This window comes from Podarcis tiliguerta, assembly GCF_965153285.1.
Source record: "Podarcis tiliguerta genome assembly, chromosome: 8".
Lineage (NCBI taxonomy): Eukaryota > Metazoa > Chordata > Lepidosauria > Squamata > Lacertidae > Podarcis > Podarcis tiliguerta.
In genome coordinates, this window is record NC_139541.1 from 37,804,279 (window position 1) to 37,822,033 (window position 17,755).

General features: G+C 46.5%; 1 protein-coding gene across 7 annotated transcripts in view; it reads right to left on the reverse strand.

Annotated features, from left to right (window-relative positions):
- GSE1 (Gse1 coiled-coil protein) overlaps positions 1-17,755 on the reverse strand; it is a 425,723-nt gene that overhangs the window by 126,938 nt on the left and 281,030 nt on the right. The window lies entirely within an intron of this gene.

Below are 17,755 nucleotides of genomic sequence, written 5' to 3' on the forward strand. Positions count from 1 at the left end.
GAAGTCTCCAGCGTTTTAATGCCGTGGTGGTGGTTCCGCTGGTCTCTTTTAAAGCGTTTTGTCTTCTTGATTTTCACTCAAGCTCTGGTGGGCTGTTTTTTCCTCCAAAAAAGGAGGAAAAATTGCCCTGCTTTTTTAAAAAAAGAAGAAAGGGGGCAGAAGAAAGGCAAAAGGTTGACCAAAGGATGGATTTATAATAAGAGTTTCTGCATCTGATCTTCCAGGGCATAAAAAGCTAAACACCAATGAAACAAACCCATAGGAGAGAGTGTGAGGCGGTGGGGGGGTGAGAGAGAGAGAGGGAGAGAGAGAGAGAGAGAGTGTGTAAAACAACACAGTTGGGTTCGGGGCTGGGGAGGACCTCCAAAACAAGTAGTGAAATACTGTAGCTTTTCCTACCCACTCGTCCCCTTCTGCCTATGTCTTCACCAGGTTGCCCCTTCTCTTGGCTCCAGTTTTCCATGTACAGCAGCTGTTGGTCCAGGGGGGCAAATAATAACATTCCCCCCTACACATGCATAGGCACGCGCACAGGCATGCGCACGCACACACAATGCACAAGCTGCTTGAACCCCCCCTTTAAAAGGGGGAGTAAGACCCAAGAGGAGAACTTTGTCCTTTGCTGTGAGGAAGCAAAGCACCCTCCTGCTTTGAATACAAAAGACTGAGAAGAATAGCAGGACTAGAGTTAACTATCTTGAGAGGGAGGGAGGGGAGAGGCAGGTCTCCCCAGAGTCATAACCTGCCCTAAAAGCTCTTTCCAGCTAGCAGCCTTTGGCAAAACTGACACAGTTCCTAACCTGCTGCTTCTGGGATGAAACACTGATTGTACTCTGCCACAATTTGGAAGGCTAGTTGGCTCCCATCACCCCAAGGGTGTAACCAAGGGGGGCAGGGGGGAAGCTAGCCCCTAAATCAGTACAAATCAATACAAATTTGAGAGTCTGCTCCCCTCAAATAAAAGCCTAGCCCCCCCCAAAAAAAAATCCCGGTTACGCCCATGTCCCATCCCACCCTATTGTGTGGCCCATGCAATACAAACCTGAACAGAGAGAGTAGGCAAAGGCTGACCCACCACTGTCTTTGTTTCCATCATAGAAATATGGAATGCACACCACAGAGAGAGTTAACCTAAACTTACAGATAACTGTGTTCTCCTTTCTAAATTCTCCTTGCAACCCCGAGCCTTTGAGCATTAAAGCTTCTTGGAACATGAAAACTGTGGGCCAAGAGGACTCTCAGGAATAAGAGAGAGGGTACACTCTTGAATTTCAAGGCAAGGAATCTGAAATTTAACCACCGTGCATGTTTCAAAGGAATCAATACTGCTAAACAGAATTAAAAAACAACAGAAACTTGTATATGATTTAATCTGCTAATCTCCCATTTGCCCACCTGGTAACACCTGCAGACCAGCCCCAGCACTTAGATGCAAGTTGCAGACCAGATTACCTTAAAATATCCACAGTGGTTATTAAGCAGGTAAAAATGGCTGCAGTTTGTTTAACCAAATTAGGTAGGATGCATTCTCTCACAGGACTCATCACCAGGCAGAAGGTGATAGGAACTGGTTTACTGGGGAGTGAACCTACTTGCATTCGGGATTTCTGAGCCTCTCCACCATCCTGCTCTTCCTCTGCCAGCTGTGGCCTGCTCTTGACACCCAAATTCAAGATGGCAAATGTGCGATATCTCAGCATTGCAAAGGGAAGCCACATCCTGTGCTGGTCATGAGGCGCCCTTCAATCAGCTTAAGGCGGCAGCCCCGGCCGGGGAAGACTGCCGGCTTGGTGGGGGGAAGGGTGCATGCAAGTGTCACCCACCTCTCCCTTGCGTGGGCCACCCAGTCCCAAGCAAAAACAACAACCCCAAGCTTCTGCACACAGAACCAAGCTCCTGAGAGAATGGTCTGCAATTAAAAACAAGCAAGTAACTCCTCCACCCACGAAGCCACAGTCTGCCCATATATCACTGTCAGATCTCGACATCATTTCACCAAACAGCAAAGGGGAGGGGAAGAGGCTGTAAAAACTATACCGAAAGCAAGTCTCCCCAAGAGGGGAGAATTATTGTAATCGTGCAGTACCATTTTGAAGCTGGAAACAAATACTGAAGGCAGGTAGAAGAGATGGATTGCCACTCCTAGAATCATAGAATCATAGAGTTGGAAGAGACCACAAGGGCCATCGAGTCCAACCCCCTGCCAAGCAGGAAACACCATCAGAGCACTCCTGACATATGGTTGTCAAGCCTCTGCTTAAAGACCTCCAAAGAAGGAGACTCCACCACACTCCTTGGCAGCAAATTCCACTGTCGAACAGCTCTTACTGTCAGGAAGTTCTTCCTAATGTTTAGGTGGAATCTTCTTTCTTGTAGTTTGTATCCATTGCTCCGTGTCCGCTTCTCTGGAGCAGCAGAAAACAACCTTTCTCCCTCCTCTATGTGACATCCTTTTATATATTTGAACATGGCTATCATATCACCCCTTAACCTCCTCTTCTCCAGGCTAAACATGCCCAGCTCCCTTAGCCGATCCTCATAAGGCATCGTTTCCAGGCCTTTGACCATTTTGGTTGCCCTCCTCTGTACACGTTCTAGTTTGTCAGTGTCCTTCTTGAACTGTGGTGCCCAGAACTGGACACAGTACTCCAGGTGAGGTCTGACCAGAGCAGAATACAGTGGCACTATAACTTCCCTTGATCTAGATGCTATACTCCTATTGATGCAGCCCAGAATTGCATTGGCTTTTTTAGCTGCCGCGTCACACTGTTGGCTCATGTTAAGTTTGTGGTCAACCAAGACTCCTAGATCCTTTTCACATGTACTGCTCTCAAGCCAGGTGTCACCCATCTTGTATTTGTGCCTCTCATTTTTTTTGCCCAAGTGCAATACTTTACATTTCTCCCTGTTAAAATTCATCTTGTTTGTTTTGGCCCAGTTCTCTAATCTGTCAAGGTCGTTTTGAAGTGTGATCCTGTCTTCTGGGGTGTTAGCCACCCCTCCCAGTTTGGTGTCATCTGCAAATTTGATCAGGATGCCCTTGAGTCCATCATCCAAGTCGTTGATAAAGATGTTGAATAAGACCGGGCCCAAGACAGAACCCTGTGGCACCCCACTAGTCACTCTTCTCCAGGATGAAGAGGAACCATTGATGAGCACCCTTTGGGTCCGGTCAGTCAGCCAGTTACAAATCCACTGAGTGGTAGCATAGTCAAGACCGCATTTTACCAGCTTCTTTACAAGAATATCATGGGGCACCTTGTCAAATGCCTTGCTGAAATCAAGGTAGACTACATCCACTGCGTTCCCTTCATCTACCAGGCTTGTAATTCTGTCAAAAAATGAGATCAGGTTAGTCTGACATGACTTATTTTTCAGAAATCCATGCTGACTACTGGTGATCACAGCATTCCTTTCTAGGTGCTCACAGATTGTTTGCTTAATGATCTGCTCCAGAATCTTCCCTGGTATTGATGTTAGACTGACTGGGCGGTAATTATTTGGGTCCTCTCTTTTCCCCTTTTTGAAAATAGGGACAACATTTGCCCTCCTCCAGTCTGCCGGGACTTCGCCTGTTCTCCAGGAATTCTCAAAGATGACTGCCAGTGGTTCTGAGATCACATCTGCCAGTTCTTTTAATACTCTTGGATGCAGTTCATCTGGCCCTGGAGACTTGAATACATCTAAACTAGCCAAGTATTCTTGTACTATCTCCTTAGTTATTCTGGGCTGCGTTTCCTCTGCTGAATCATTTCCTCCAAATTCTTCAGGTCGGGCATTGTTTTCTTTATCGGAGAAGACTGAGGCAAAGAAGGCATTGAGGAGTTCAGCCCTTTCTGTGTCCCCTGTTTGCATTTCACCATCTTCTCCTCTGAGTGACCCCACTGTTTCTTTGTTCTTCCTTTTGCTACGAACATACCCATAGAAGCCTTTTTTGTTGCTTTTAACCTCTCTAGCAAGCCTGAGTTCATTCTGTGCTTTAGCTTTTCTGACTTTGTGTCTACACGTGCTGGCTATTTGTTTGAATTCCTCTTTGGTGGTTTCCCCCCTTTTCCATTTTTTGTACACATCCTTTTTTAATCTTAACTCAGTTAAAAGTTCTTTAGATAGCCACCCTGGCTTCCTGGAGTGGACCACCCTCTTGCTGTTTTTGCCTCTGGTAAAGCAGGTTTCTGTACAGTTGCAAAAAAACCCTGCAAAAGCTATTTGACCACAGGATATGGGGGGGTAAGGGGGGGCAAACACATACACACACACATCTCCCACAACACTCAGAAACAAAGCTGCAATTGACTCTCTTTAAAACCCCTGTATGTGTCCTGTCCAAGTCAGAACAGACCAAAAAAACTGTGAAGTCTACCCTGCCTCAAGATCTCCAGCATTTAACTCATATAAACCATTCTTTTCCAGGGTTTCAAGGCAGGAGTATTTCCCAGCCTTGTCTGGGAATCAACCTGGGACCTTCTGCCTGTAAAGCAGCTACTACTGAGCTATGATCCCTCCACCAGGGTGGTGGAAGCAGTCAATTTGACGGGGGGGGGGGGGCTATGACACTAGTCAGGCCTTGGATTCAAACAAATAAGGTTATTTAAGGAGGTAGTGCCCTAAATAGATGAAAGGCCAAACTAGATACGATGTCAATAGATCATGACTTGATCTCCCAGAATTTCCCCCAAATGTAAAACAACCTGAGTGGAAGAAATGAATCAGAATGCTAAGCAGGAGTTAGGTAAAGGTAAAGGTACCCCTGCCCGTACGGGCCAGTCGTGACCAACTCTGGGGTTGCGCACCCATCTCGCTTAAGAGGCCGGGGGCCAGCGCTGTCTGAAGACACTTCCGGGTCACGTGGCCAGCGTGACGAAGCTGCTCTGGTGAGCCTGCACCAGCGCAGCACACGGAAACGCCGTTTACCTTCCCGCTATAAAGCGGTACCTATTTATCTATTTGCACTTAAGGATGCTTTCGAACTGCTAGGTGGGCAGAAGCTGGGACCGAACGACGGGAGCTCACCCCGCCGCGGGGATTCGAACCGCCGACCATACAATCGGCAAGTCCTAGACGCTGAGGTTTTACCCACAGCGCCACCCGCGTCCCTCAGGAGCAGGAGTTAGCCTGTTGCAAATTGCACACACACACACACCGTGCCAGCTGCTATTAACTCATGGAAGAAGACATATATGTAACATATGCATATCTTTGGGGTCACAGCCACACCTTGCATCTAAAGTGCATTTAACATACATTTAACACAAACAGCTTCCCCCAAAGAATTCTGGGCACTATAGTTTATCTAGCTAAAATTCCCAGCATCCTTAATAAACTACTGTTCCCAGGATTCTTTGGAGGAAGCCATGCATTAAAAAAGCTCTTTAATGGCATGCTATTAATGCAACCTACGGTATGTCTCCCCATCCCACAAGCAATTTTTTGTAAGGTGGAGGACTTCAAATTGTGAAAATGGCATGGTGGTAAGAGTTTTTTTTAAAAACAACAACAACAACACACCCACCCTGCTTTCTTCCCTTTGGTAATGGGAAAAAAGGAGATCCATCTCCTGACATCCCACCTAGCTTGGACCTAACTTGTTTCTTCTCAGGAGTGGGAACTTGCAACAACTGCAGTCAACATTGGCAGCTGCTCAAATCAATAAAAACAACAAACTAGCATAGAAGGGCAATCGGTTGAATTTTAAAGAGGAAATGCCCCAGTGGAATCTTTCTCTTATAAGTGATATACCTTAATTTCTTCCACCAGATTTTACAGTGAAAAGGGAATCTATCACATCCCTGCTGAAATACAAATACAGATGCTCTTAAAAGTTGGTCTTTTAAGGTGCCCCAGAGACCAAGTAATTTTATTTTATTTTACTTAAAAAACCAAACAATAAAAAAACCAGTCACAGGCTTATTCCCCGGCAGTATTTTAATGGGGTGCAGTTTAGGCCACTAAACCAATGCAGGTTTACTTCCAAGAATGTTGTTTCCTCTTCTATCTGGGTTGCATGAGATTTGATCCTTGCATGCTGCTAAATGGAGCATCCTTGTTCTTCAGCTATACAAATCCCACAGAATACATGAGACCCAACAGAATTAAGAAGGGCAGGAGTTTATCTGCATCACATGTTTTTGTGCTCCCCAAATCTAAATACTCCTTCCAATGCATGCACAGAGGCATGTTTCACAGAATCTCTGTGGGCAAGGAATGTGTTCTGCCCTTGGAATAAATGAAGAAAGGCTCTTTTCAGCACGGGAACTCCACCCGTGTCTCAGAGCTCATTGTGCCTATAAATTACCTGTGTGATCAGAGCAACATCTTCCAACCTGGACTTCCCACTGATGATGAACACATACAGCATTTGGGGAAGCAACACAGCTTGGTAGTGGAGCATCTGAATTGTATGTAGAATGTCCCAGGCTCAATCCCTGGCATTTCCAGGTAGGATTGGCGGAGACTCCTGTCTGAAACTCTGCAGAGCAGCTGCCAGGCAGTATATACAATACTAAACTAGATGAACTTGGTATAAGGCAGCACTGCCTATGGTCGCTTAAGCCAATCACCCATCTATCCCCATCACTCCTGTTCCTGCCCCTCACAATCCTGTGTGCCGTCAACTGTCATTCTTTTATAGGTTTTTAATTTGCTAGGATTACCCTAACAACGGTGGTAATTAATACTAACCCCTCCTCTACCGTATATGCTAATGGCATGAGCCATAAAAATTAATTTGCAAACATGTCATTACACAATAGCTGAACAGCCAATAAACCTGCAATTATAGGCCAATCATTGAGCAGGAACAGAGGGAGGGGTGGCTTGCCAATTTGATTTTTTTTTTTTTTTAATTACATAAAGCTCTAGAGGAGAATTGTTTCTCTCAAGAGAAGCTGGGCTTAGTTTCAAAAAATCAGGCTCTGCCTTTGCTCTCCCTAAGCTTAACCCAAATGTAGGTGAGAGGGAGGGTGACATTCTGGAAGCCCAGAATGGTTCCCTAGCACGGAAACCATGTTAGCAGATGATGTTATGCAACACTGATAGCTGAGAACATGAAGGAAAGAAGGGAGTTCCTTGCATTTGCCCCTATCCCCAGGACCCATCAGACCTAGAGGATGTGACATAACACTGAAGCAGAAAGCAGCACATGAGTATATGCAGAGTGATTTCCCCATCGTCTGCAAGTAACCACAGTCAGCCAAGCCAACATAGGGAGAGGGCTTTTAAGCTAGAAACGTTGGAGCTACAGTCATTCACCACAGAATCAATATTTAGTAAAGCGCTTTACAGTTGTTCCCGAGTGTGCCCTCACAATAACTCTGCAAGGTTGATCACTGCCGCTCCCCACTTTACAGAGAGCAAACTGAGGCCGCTTTGCTGGAAGTTACACAGTGAACTTGCAAGGTAAAGGTAAAGGTAAAGGACCCTTGGATGGTTAAGCCCAGACAAAGTGTGGTGCTCATCTTACTTTTCAGGCCAGGGGAACTGGCATTTGTCCACAGACAGCTTTCCGGGTTCATGTGGCCAGCATGACTAAACCACATGGAGGACCGCAACGAGTGCCAGAGCACACAGAAACACTGTTTACCTTCTCGCTGCAGCAGTACCTATTTATCTACTTGCACGGGTGTGCTTTCAAACTATGAGGTTGGCAGAAGCTGGGACAGAGCAACGGGAGCTCACCCCATTGCGCTGATTCGAACTGCCGACCTTCTGATCGGCGAGCCCATGAGGCTCAGTGGTTTAGACCACAGTGTGCACCCGTATCCCACAATTGACAAGACACCTCCCAAGAGGCAGGTCCAACAATGCTCCACTCGCTTGAAGATTGGATTGAGTCCTGTTTCTGGTGGTTATCCAAATCACCACTATCTCAGAATGCCAGTGCAGGAGGATCCTAAGGGCCTACACAGGAATCAAACACCACCTGTTCCCAACCTGCCAAGTTGCCTCTCAGCAGCCCAGGGCCAACCATTTCTTGCTCTGTGAGTCAGTTTGCCGCTTTCAGCAGGTATGACCCAATTCCCAGAGATGCAAGATGGCCCTACTAGATCCACGTTGGCACATCTGCCTAAGGGAAGATGCCAGTTCCAGGAAAGCAGAGCAGTAAGCAGTGGCTGTTGCTGGGCTTGTTTTTCAGGGATGGCTTGCCTTGCCCACGCCCTCTGCCTGGGTGCCAGCTCAGAGCTCTCTCTCTCCCCCGCCATCCTTTGTACATCACTCACGTCTACAGTGTGCCAGCCCTCCAGGGCTTGCTAATGGGAAGGAAAAATGGTGCTGGGCAGCAGGAGGGGTACTTAAGAGCTGCCTCACAGAAAATGAGCTATTGTTCACTCCTTGTGTATTGAGTGCACAAGCTTATGGAGGGGGGGGGGGAGTGTCCTTTCTGGAGAGCCCTTTGCGCTGCCTGAATGGCACAAGGGAAAAGAAGAGAGAGAGAGAGAGAGAGAGAGAGAGAGAGAGAGAGAGAGAGCTTCCTTGCCTTTGCCAAATGCCCTTTGGACTGACATAGAAATGAGGTGAGGCAGCTCAGCCACAAGTCAGGCTCAGATGAGCAGATATCTTGGACAGGCCAAAGGTTTTTAAATGAAACCCGTCAATATTATTCTTATTAAGGGTGAGCAAAGGTAGTAATTGCTATAACACAGTCTTTTTCAGGAGATCATGTCACAGGCTGGCCCCTTGGCAAGAGCAGCATCTGCCCATCGCTCAGGATTGCTTCTGCCAGGAGGAGCAGGGGATGTTCAGGCCAGTCCTTCAGCCTTTTTATTGTATCTTTCTTCAGCAGGAAGGACCCACTCCCGAACCCTCAGAAGACAAAGAAACATAGGAAGCAGCCTTATAGTGAGTCAAGACTCATTGGTCCATCTAGGATTTTAGGCAGGAGATTGAACCTGAGCCCTTCAGCCTCAGAGCCTGGGGGTCATGCTCCAGGTGGGGAGACTATTAAACCTGCAACATCCTCCACAACCACCTAGATTTTTTTACTCCCCAAGGGAATCAAGGAAGGCAACAAGTGCAACTTGAGGCCATCTGATGGCAAGCCAGCACACATCTGTAAGCCGCAGCATTGCTCCGTCTGGATACAACATGCTCAAAGAGACACTTGATTAACTGAAAAACAAGAATTATGAAATGATCTTTTAAAAAACAATAGAGCTCAGCAGGTGCAAGGAATGCTATATGTGTTTGGAACACTTTAGTTAAGCAAAAAAGATGGTAAGGAGAAAGTGGAGAGAAAGTTACCCAAGTTGTGGTTATTCAATGCAGCTGTTGAACAGTAGATTCTGGAGTGACACCCCTTAGAAACTAGAGTGTTAAGCATTATATGAATCATTGAAATAAATAAGATACAAATCTACACAAGCACCCAGAATTTCACACTAAATAGAACCATGTGGTGGAATTCACTATCATAACAGGTGGTGCTGGGCTTTGGTGGCTTGAAAAGGCAAAATCGCAGAAGATGTCCTGCCAGTGGCTATGAGCCTCATCAGTGAAAAGTAACCACCATAAACAACAATATGAAATATCTATTTCCTTCATGCTTCATGTGACAAACAGGGTGCTGGAGGTCTGGGCCAGCAGGGCTCTTCTTATGTTCCTAAGTCCACAGTTTGAATTATAACCTCCTCCTCCACCACAGTAAAAACATTAGCCACCTCTCCCTGCCCATGTTAAGTGGGAACTTCAGAAATTGCTCTTGGGAAGAAAAAAGGGCTCACTGGTGCCCTCTAGTGTGTAAGATGGTACCACAAAGGAACAGCAGCCCTGCCTGAGTTATCTGGACAGTGTGAAAAATCTTTCTCTTTTATGAGTAAATGCAAACTCCAAAAGATGAGTTAGTGTTTCCAGGCATCCATCAGGCAGGATCACTCAGTTCAGCATCCTTCCAATCAAAATATAAAAACCTTTCTGTCACGCCCAATGCAGCACCTGCCTGAGTACTGAGTTTCTTTTAAGAGGTTGCCCTGCCCAGATGCCCAGAGGAGTTGCAAGACCTGCTACTCACAAGACAGGCAGTGAGGCATCCTTGGAGAATGATAGGAGCCCTTCCCCCCCATCTCATCTCTAGTACTATTAAAGGTGTGCCCAACTAACACCTGGGAATTGCAGCGGTCACATGAAACAAGTACCTGGATAAAGTATAGAGACTTCCTAACATCTCACACTGGCTGGTCTCAAATTCCTAAATGTCTCCCCAAATGCCCCCATTTTTCTCTTTGTGGGTGTGCTCAAAGATTAAAATCCCCGGCTTCCCCACTGGGGAATATGTAGCCTTCCAGTTGTTGTTGGACTACAACTCACATCAGCCCTGAGTCACTGGGCACACTGGCTGGGGCTGGTGGGAGCAGGTTCCTCAGCCCCAAGTTCAAGGATCTTAGGTGGGAAGGCTGCGAAAGGCCTCTGTCCACAATCTCAGGAAGCCAACATGAGTGGGGGAAGGCAGTTAGAGGCAGGAGAACCTGAAACTCTCACGTTGGCAGCCCACCAAAATTAGCAACAGGCAGCCTCCTTAGATTCTGCTGCTTTTCTAAATGGCCATGTTTAAAGAGGGCCAAGGCCTGGAGGCAGGTACACTTTCCAAACACCTGCAGTGTAGGCGAGGGCTGGGCAAGCTCACCTAAGCCTTCCACAACAGCTCCACTGCCTTTGCCAAGGAGTGGGTGGCTAAGTGAGTGCCAGGCTAAGAACACTGCATCTGGGAAAGGGACGCAGTTCAGTGGTACAACACATGCTTCACCCACAAAAAATCCCAGGTTCAATCCCTGGTGTCTCCATGCAGAGCTGGGAAAGGCCTCTGCCTAAAATCCAGAACTACTGCCAGTCAGTGCAGACAACACTGAACGAGATTGAGCAGTGGTCAGACCTGATATAAGGCAGCTTGCTCTGTTCCCATGTTCCATCTCCTTTCTCCACTTTGATCCATATTTGCAGAAAGGAGGAGCATCACAAATCTTGCAACAGGTCAAGTCACATCCAACATGAAAGCATCCCATGCCTTTCCTCAAACCCCTTCCTGTCCGTCATTGTCTAATGCCACAATAAACCATCTCCCTATCTTCTACCTGCTTTGTCCACAATCTCCCAACACTCCACCCAGAATCACATAGCCACTGTGTTGTGTCTGCTTAAGAACTTTCTGAATGACAGCTCAGTATACTTGGAGGAGTTAGCTGCCTGAAGTTAAGTCTTCCCATTCTATGCTGCAGTTCTATAGAAGGGTAGAAGAAGTACTGAACACAGAAGCGGGTGCTCAATTCAGCTTCCAGAAAACTTGGATTTCATCCTTTTTCAAAAAAAGTTGCTATCCCCTATGGTGGTGGAGACATGCTTGGAAGCATGTTGGCAATGCCTGCTGCAATCTCAGACGCCGTAACAGTGGTTGGCTGGAGGTGTGGCTTCAGTGTTCTTGCCCCTCCCATAAACAGAAAACCAGAATTCTGCAAAATAGGCAGAATTATGCAAAGTAAGAGAAATAATGCAACTATGCACATTTTGCACAACTGTACTCATCACACAGTTCGCATCAAACAAACAAGGAGTATATGCAAGCAGCCCTAGCTATACATTCCAGTCACATAGTTGAGCTGAGCATTACCACATCATCTGCTTTTCTGGGGAAATCCAGAAAATGCTGAACACAGGAGGAAAGATGGAGTGGCAGAAGGAGGAAGGTGTTGAAAGGACACAAGACCTGCCTGTTTCATATGAATTACATGTTCTGCTCAGAGCAATCCACCTACGCCTGGCATATCCAGCAATGCACAGGGGCACCCTGAGGTTCAACCTCGCCTGCCTTCCCTTAGATCCCTAATCATCCCAGACTCTCTGGTTTCGCTTGCCTGGAGCAGGACTGCAGCCTCATTTACCAAATTCAGACATACGTATCACTTCTGAAAGCTATTAGTAGAAGCAAAAGGAACAAGTAATTCAGAGAACAGAGAAAGGGACAGATAAACACACCAGCATGTACCTTTGCCAGGCATATAGGTGCCTCTATTGAAAGGTGCAGCTTCCAGTACTGTGCACATCTATAGTGCCCTGCAAATAACTCACCAACATTTTTCAGTGGCACAGTTTTGCTAAACCTGTTCCCAGAGATAACTCCTACAGACCCAAAACACACCATGATCAACAACTCCTTCAATAACATTCTGAAAAAGGTCGCATTGTCCTCCTCAAGGTCCTAACGCTGTGTTCCAAGGTCCCCTTGTTCTGGTTCCCGAGTGCCTGTGATTTGGAGAGGGGACAGAAACAGTCCTCTCTTGCCCTGTACATCCAACTGAGCACAAGACTGTGTCAGCCAATAAGCCCAGAGGGGAGAGTGCAGCCACCTCGAGCGTTCATTAAGCAGGAGGTACTCAGCAAAGATTTCCTGCCGCCACTGACCTTTGATTAAGTGAAATGAAGACATCCATCAGGATTTCTAAAACCGACTCAAGTCACAGCCAGGCCTCTAACGCCACTCGCAGACCTCTGCTCCAGAGTGGCTGGCTTCCTTCGTCGGGTGTCATCCCGCGGGAGGGGAATGAAGAGGGTTATTTATATCAATAGGGCACGTCTTGGCCCCCTGATCCGCTCGACCTGGCTCATGAATAAAACATGGCTCTAATTACGAGATGATGAGGCCAAAGCCGCTCAGAGCAGGGAGGAGGCAGGTCAGGGAGAAAAATCCTCTTTTTAAAATCGCCCCACTTTTCTCTCTTATCAGCTTGACCAAGGTTTTATATTGGGGTGCAGGGCATACCTCTGCAAGAGGCAGAGTGCAACGTCAACTCCAGATCCCAAAGCAGGAAGATCATCCAAATGCTACCTCCCTTAACTTTGTAAAAAAAACAACAACACATAGATTTCACGGAGAATCCCAAATCTGAGAATGACATTAAACTAAAAAGCCAGTCCATGTGGTCAAATGCATACAAGCTTGATGAGATCTGCATCATGTGAAATCGTTTTTGGTGTTCCTGCACTGTTCCCCCCCACCCCAGCATGGCTTGCAAAATTGACCACAGCTTTATTTATTTATTTAGACTACAACAAAATAATAATATCTAAGAAGTGAAAAAATAATGTAAAATAATTATAGATAAAAAACAGATTTAAAAAAATAAGCAAAAGCGGACAGCTTCATTGCAAAACAGCCACAAGTGGCCCAGTAAATGTGAACAGTTGTGCTGTTAGCCAGGCATATGATGAAACAAGTGCATGGTCACTTCCCCCTGTGAAAGAGGTCTGATCAACCCATTTCTGCATCACCCACATTCAGGTCTCAGAATTGGCTTAACAAGCTCTGATGTTGCTGCTGCAATGGGTTCCTGGTTGCTTTGTTTCCAGCAGAAAGATGAAATGCACATACATATAGATAACCTACATAATACTGCCATTTTTTAAAAGAACCCCTCAAGTTCCCTTTTTAAGAGGAGTGAGGGGAAGAAAGGTCTTGATGCTTTGTGTCGATAATATGCACAAAGACAGATACGTTCACCAGCTGCTATGATGAGGAAGGAGGGGGAAATCAAAGCCATTATCTGCCCAATTCAAGAGCTGCCTCCTTGCTTAATAGCCCGTTGAGGAGCAAGGTGTTTCAGCATGGAGGCTGCCTCCTTCCAAGCAAGGCTGCCACACACACACACCCCTAGGCCTCCACCACGAGGTACTTGTGCACGGGAGATAAACTTCTATGAGCACGGAGCAGACTGCCAATAAACTCAGCCTGCCTCTTACACAGCCCAGCAGCTGCAAGTAAATACAAGAGTATGTGGGGGGCGGGGGTGGAATTAAGCAATTAAAAATGCATTGCTTTCTCCAGCAAGCAAGGAAAGTATTGTACCCCCCCCCAATACACACCTGTATGCTGCACGCCTTACCAACAAGCCTCCCCACCCCCCAAACAATGATCTCTCTCTCCCTCCCTCCCCACCCCCAAACTGGTCATACTGATTTGCAATCTGAGTTGCGAAACCTTGGAGCTAAGAAAGGTGTCCCAGCATAGGGATATTATGGAATTCTCACATGTCGCGTCCCCCACAAATAAAAGGAGGGATGAGCCAGCCAGTGGCCTACAGTCTGGCTCTGATTCACAAAACAACGTTTATCTGCTCCCCCAGTGGCCCAGCCACAATTAAGCAGCTGTAAAACCTTTGCTGTCTTACTGGTTTCAAATGGTGAGAAAGAAGTTCCACCTTTCAGTGTTGCACATTTCATTAGATTTCGTATATGGATGTGTCATCCATGCCAAAGCACATGTGTTCCAAAACTGGGAACTCTCTGCTGTAAAATTGCAGATTTTTTTATCAGAGAGCTTAAGTGACTATCTCATGGGAGAGGATTGTGCAGGGAAGCATTCTTCTGCTTCAGAAGTGGTCGTTTATTTCTTTAGCTCCACTTTAATTATCACTAAACAAAACCCCACTATATTGATCGGGTGAATTTTGCTTTTGGCGAGTACCTGGACCCAGAGTGCAGCTTGGGTCCAGTAGGCCGAAATGCCCAGATCAGACTGGACTATTTCTGATATCTTGCTGGTGAGGCATGGACTTGGCTTGCAAGTGTTGAATCCCTGGAGTTATTTGCACCCTCCTTCCACCCACAGTACAGTGGTGCCTCGCAAGACGAAATTAATTCGTTCTGCAAGTTTTTTCGTCTTGTGAATTTTTTCATCTTGCGAAGCACCACTGTGTATTGACGGTTTCCCATAGGAATGCATTGGCAGTTTTTTTAAAAAAGGCGCAAGATGTTTTCGTCTTGCGAAGCAAGCCCATAGGGAAATCCATCTTGCGAAGCAGCTCAGAAAACGAAAAACTCTTTCATCTTGCGAGGCATTCGTCTTGCGAGGTACCACTGTATCTCTTATTCAATGGACCTGCTCTGTAGATAGAAAGAACACAGGAAGCTGCCTTATACCGAGTCAGACTATTTGTCTATCAAGCTCAGTGTTGTTTACTCTGGCTGGCAGTCTCTGTTACCCAAAGCTGCCAGGGATTGAACCTCCCACCTTGTGTGTGGCAAGACATGTGGTTGAGCACTGAGCTACAGGCCCTCCTCCCTGTACTTATAATTTGGATTTGTATGGGCTGATGGGATGGATTGGTGGCCTGCTCCTGTGTCTGAGCAGGCGGCTGGGAATAGATTCCCCGCCTCCCACCCCCACCCCCAAAAATCCTTCCAGCAACAAAGGAAGTATGACTTTTCTTTGGTGCATAGAAGAAGCTCGCTGTGAGTTCTTGGATAAGGAAGAGGGGAGTCAGTTAAACAGGACTGGCCAAAGCAGATAAGAGATGATGAATGGAAGTGGAAAGCCCTGGGTGGCCAAGACAGATAATCGGGTGAGGATGCTGCCGCCTGCGTGATTTTAAACTCAGGTGCTTGGAGTAAAAGTCTGAACCATTCTTGAAGCCTAGGAAGCCAGCAAAGGCAGGAGAAGGAGCGTGTAAGTAGTCCCAAATCCTTCAAAGATTCAAAGAAATCATCAGGCTCCCAGGCTTCCTGATCATAAGGAGCCTGACTGAAACTCCACAGGAGTGTATGGAAAACTTTCCACTCATCAAAAACCAGGGAGCGGAACAGGAGCAGGAAAGACTGGAAAGTTATTTCCAGTTCTTAGATGTCAGGACTCTGCAGGCATTTTGGGAGGGGAGGGGGAGAAGGAGAATGCAAACCAGCTCCAGCATTTTCCGGACCAAGGTTTTCTCATTCTCTGCAACTGCGTAAAAGAGAGAGAGAGAAGCTGCATACACCATACACCTAAGAATTCTGGGAACTGTATTTGTTAAGGGTGGGGGTAAACTGCAGAGCCCAGGTTTTAGTGTGTGTGTGTGTGTGTGCGTGCTTTAAAATGCTTTAAATATATGGTATGTACGCAGATGCTGGAAAGAGCATTCCAAAACCATCCTTGCATGTAGTGAGCTGTGTGGGACAGAAGTGGGTGACCCACAAAAAGAAGCAGATGATTGTCAGCTCTAATAGCCCTTGTCTAGCTGCAGCACCTACGACTGAAAGATGAGAAAACTGCTTGCCCCATTGCCTTTTGGACTGACAGTAGGCACCGCTGCCTTCCACTGCTTCTCCATCTATCATAGACCAGGAAGCTGAAAGAGCCGCATGGCACAGTTTGGTTAAGGCATCGCACGAGAAAGATACTACTTGCTTTTGGCGAACCATATCTGGTCTACTGGACCAGGAGCGTACTAATCCCATCTGTACAGTGGAACCAATGGAGTGGTTGCGCCATTTTCAATCTTTGTTCTATGACCAGGAAGCCCAACATTACAAACTATGCATTCAATTGGAGGACCTACCCCATTGGCCACCAGTAACTGCGAAGGAAGTTGAGAATTTAATCGCACAATTAAAGAACAACAAGGCCCCAGGGAATGATTACATCCCTGCCGAACTTCTGAAGTCCAACATTGGCTGGTGGGCCCCCCTGCTGGCGTCTTTATTTTCTTGGATTGACTCAACGGGTTTACTCCCAGATGGTTGGACTGAGGCAATAATTATCCCAATCTATAAAAAAGGACCCATGACAGACCCGGCGAGTTATAGACCAATCAGCCTTCTGCCTATACCCAGCAAACTATATGCCAAACATCTTTATACCAAGCTAACTAGCTGGCTGGAAACTGAAGCTATTCTAGCGGAAGAGCAAGCGGGTTTCAGGCAAGGCAGATCCACCATAGACCATTGCTTCACCCTAGCCTATTTAATTGACAAATATGCCAAAAAATCCCGTGGGGTGTTATATGCAGCCTTTATCGATCTAAAGGCTGCTTTCGATTCAATTCCACGTGTAAGACTCTGGGATAAATTGAGCACATCAAGTATAGACAAAAGACTATTATTTCTGATCAGCTGCTTATATAAAGACACGGTGCTGCATGTAAGAACCTCGTTAAATGGCCATCTTATAGGACCAGTTCCTGTCAGTAAGGGGGTCAAGCAAGGTTGCATCCTGGCCCCAGTTCTATTCAACATCTACATCAATGATATGGTTAACTGTTTGTCATCTCCGGACTTCCACGCCCCCAAACTGGCTGACAAAGCAATATCAGTGCTTTTGTACGCTGACGATGCGATACTCCTATCTCGAACAAGAATAGGCTTAAATAGGCTCATAGGTGAATTCTCAGCATACTGTAGGAGAGAGCAACTTGCAATAAACTATCAGAAAACCAAAATTATGGTTTTTGCAAGGAAACACAGACAGTACAGCTGGAGGATGGATAACCAGACAATTCAACAAGTCAAAGCCTTCAAATATCTGGGTATCGTTTTCCAGTCGACCGGGTCCTGGGATGTCCATCAAAAATGTGCCAAAGAAAAAGCAGCTCAAAGTACCAAGATGCTGTCCCGCTTCTTCTACACGAAGGGGGGCAGATACATCCCAGCAGCCCTTGAAGTTTTTCAAGCAAAACCTCTGGCGCAGTTACTGTACGGGGCGCAAATCTGGACGGGGAACCACTGCTCCAGTCTTGAAACTGTCCAGTCTAAATTTCTAAGGCAGATATTCGGCGTCCCCTCCTGTGTTCCAAACGCAGCATTACGACTTGAGGCCTGCCTTCCATCTGTGGAAACTCGGACCTGGCAGAGAACATTCAACTTTTGGCTTCGTCTTAATCTGAATCCACCTGGTCTACTGCCTCTAGTAATGCAAGACCCTTACAAAAGCAAGTGGTTCAAAACTGTGCATCAAAAACTCCTTACATGCGGTCTGCATCCACAGTCCCTACTATCAATGGGCCTCATTAAAGCAAAGAGTCTA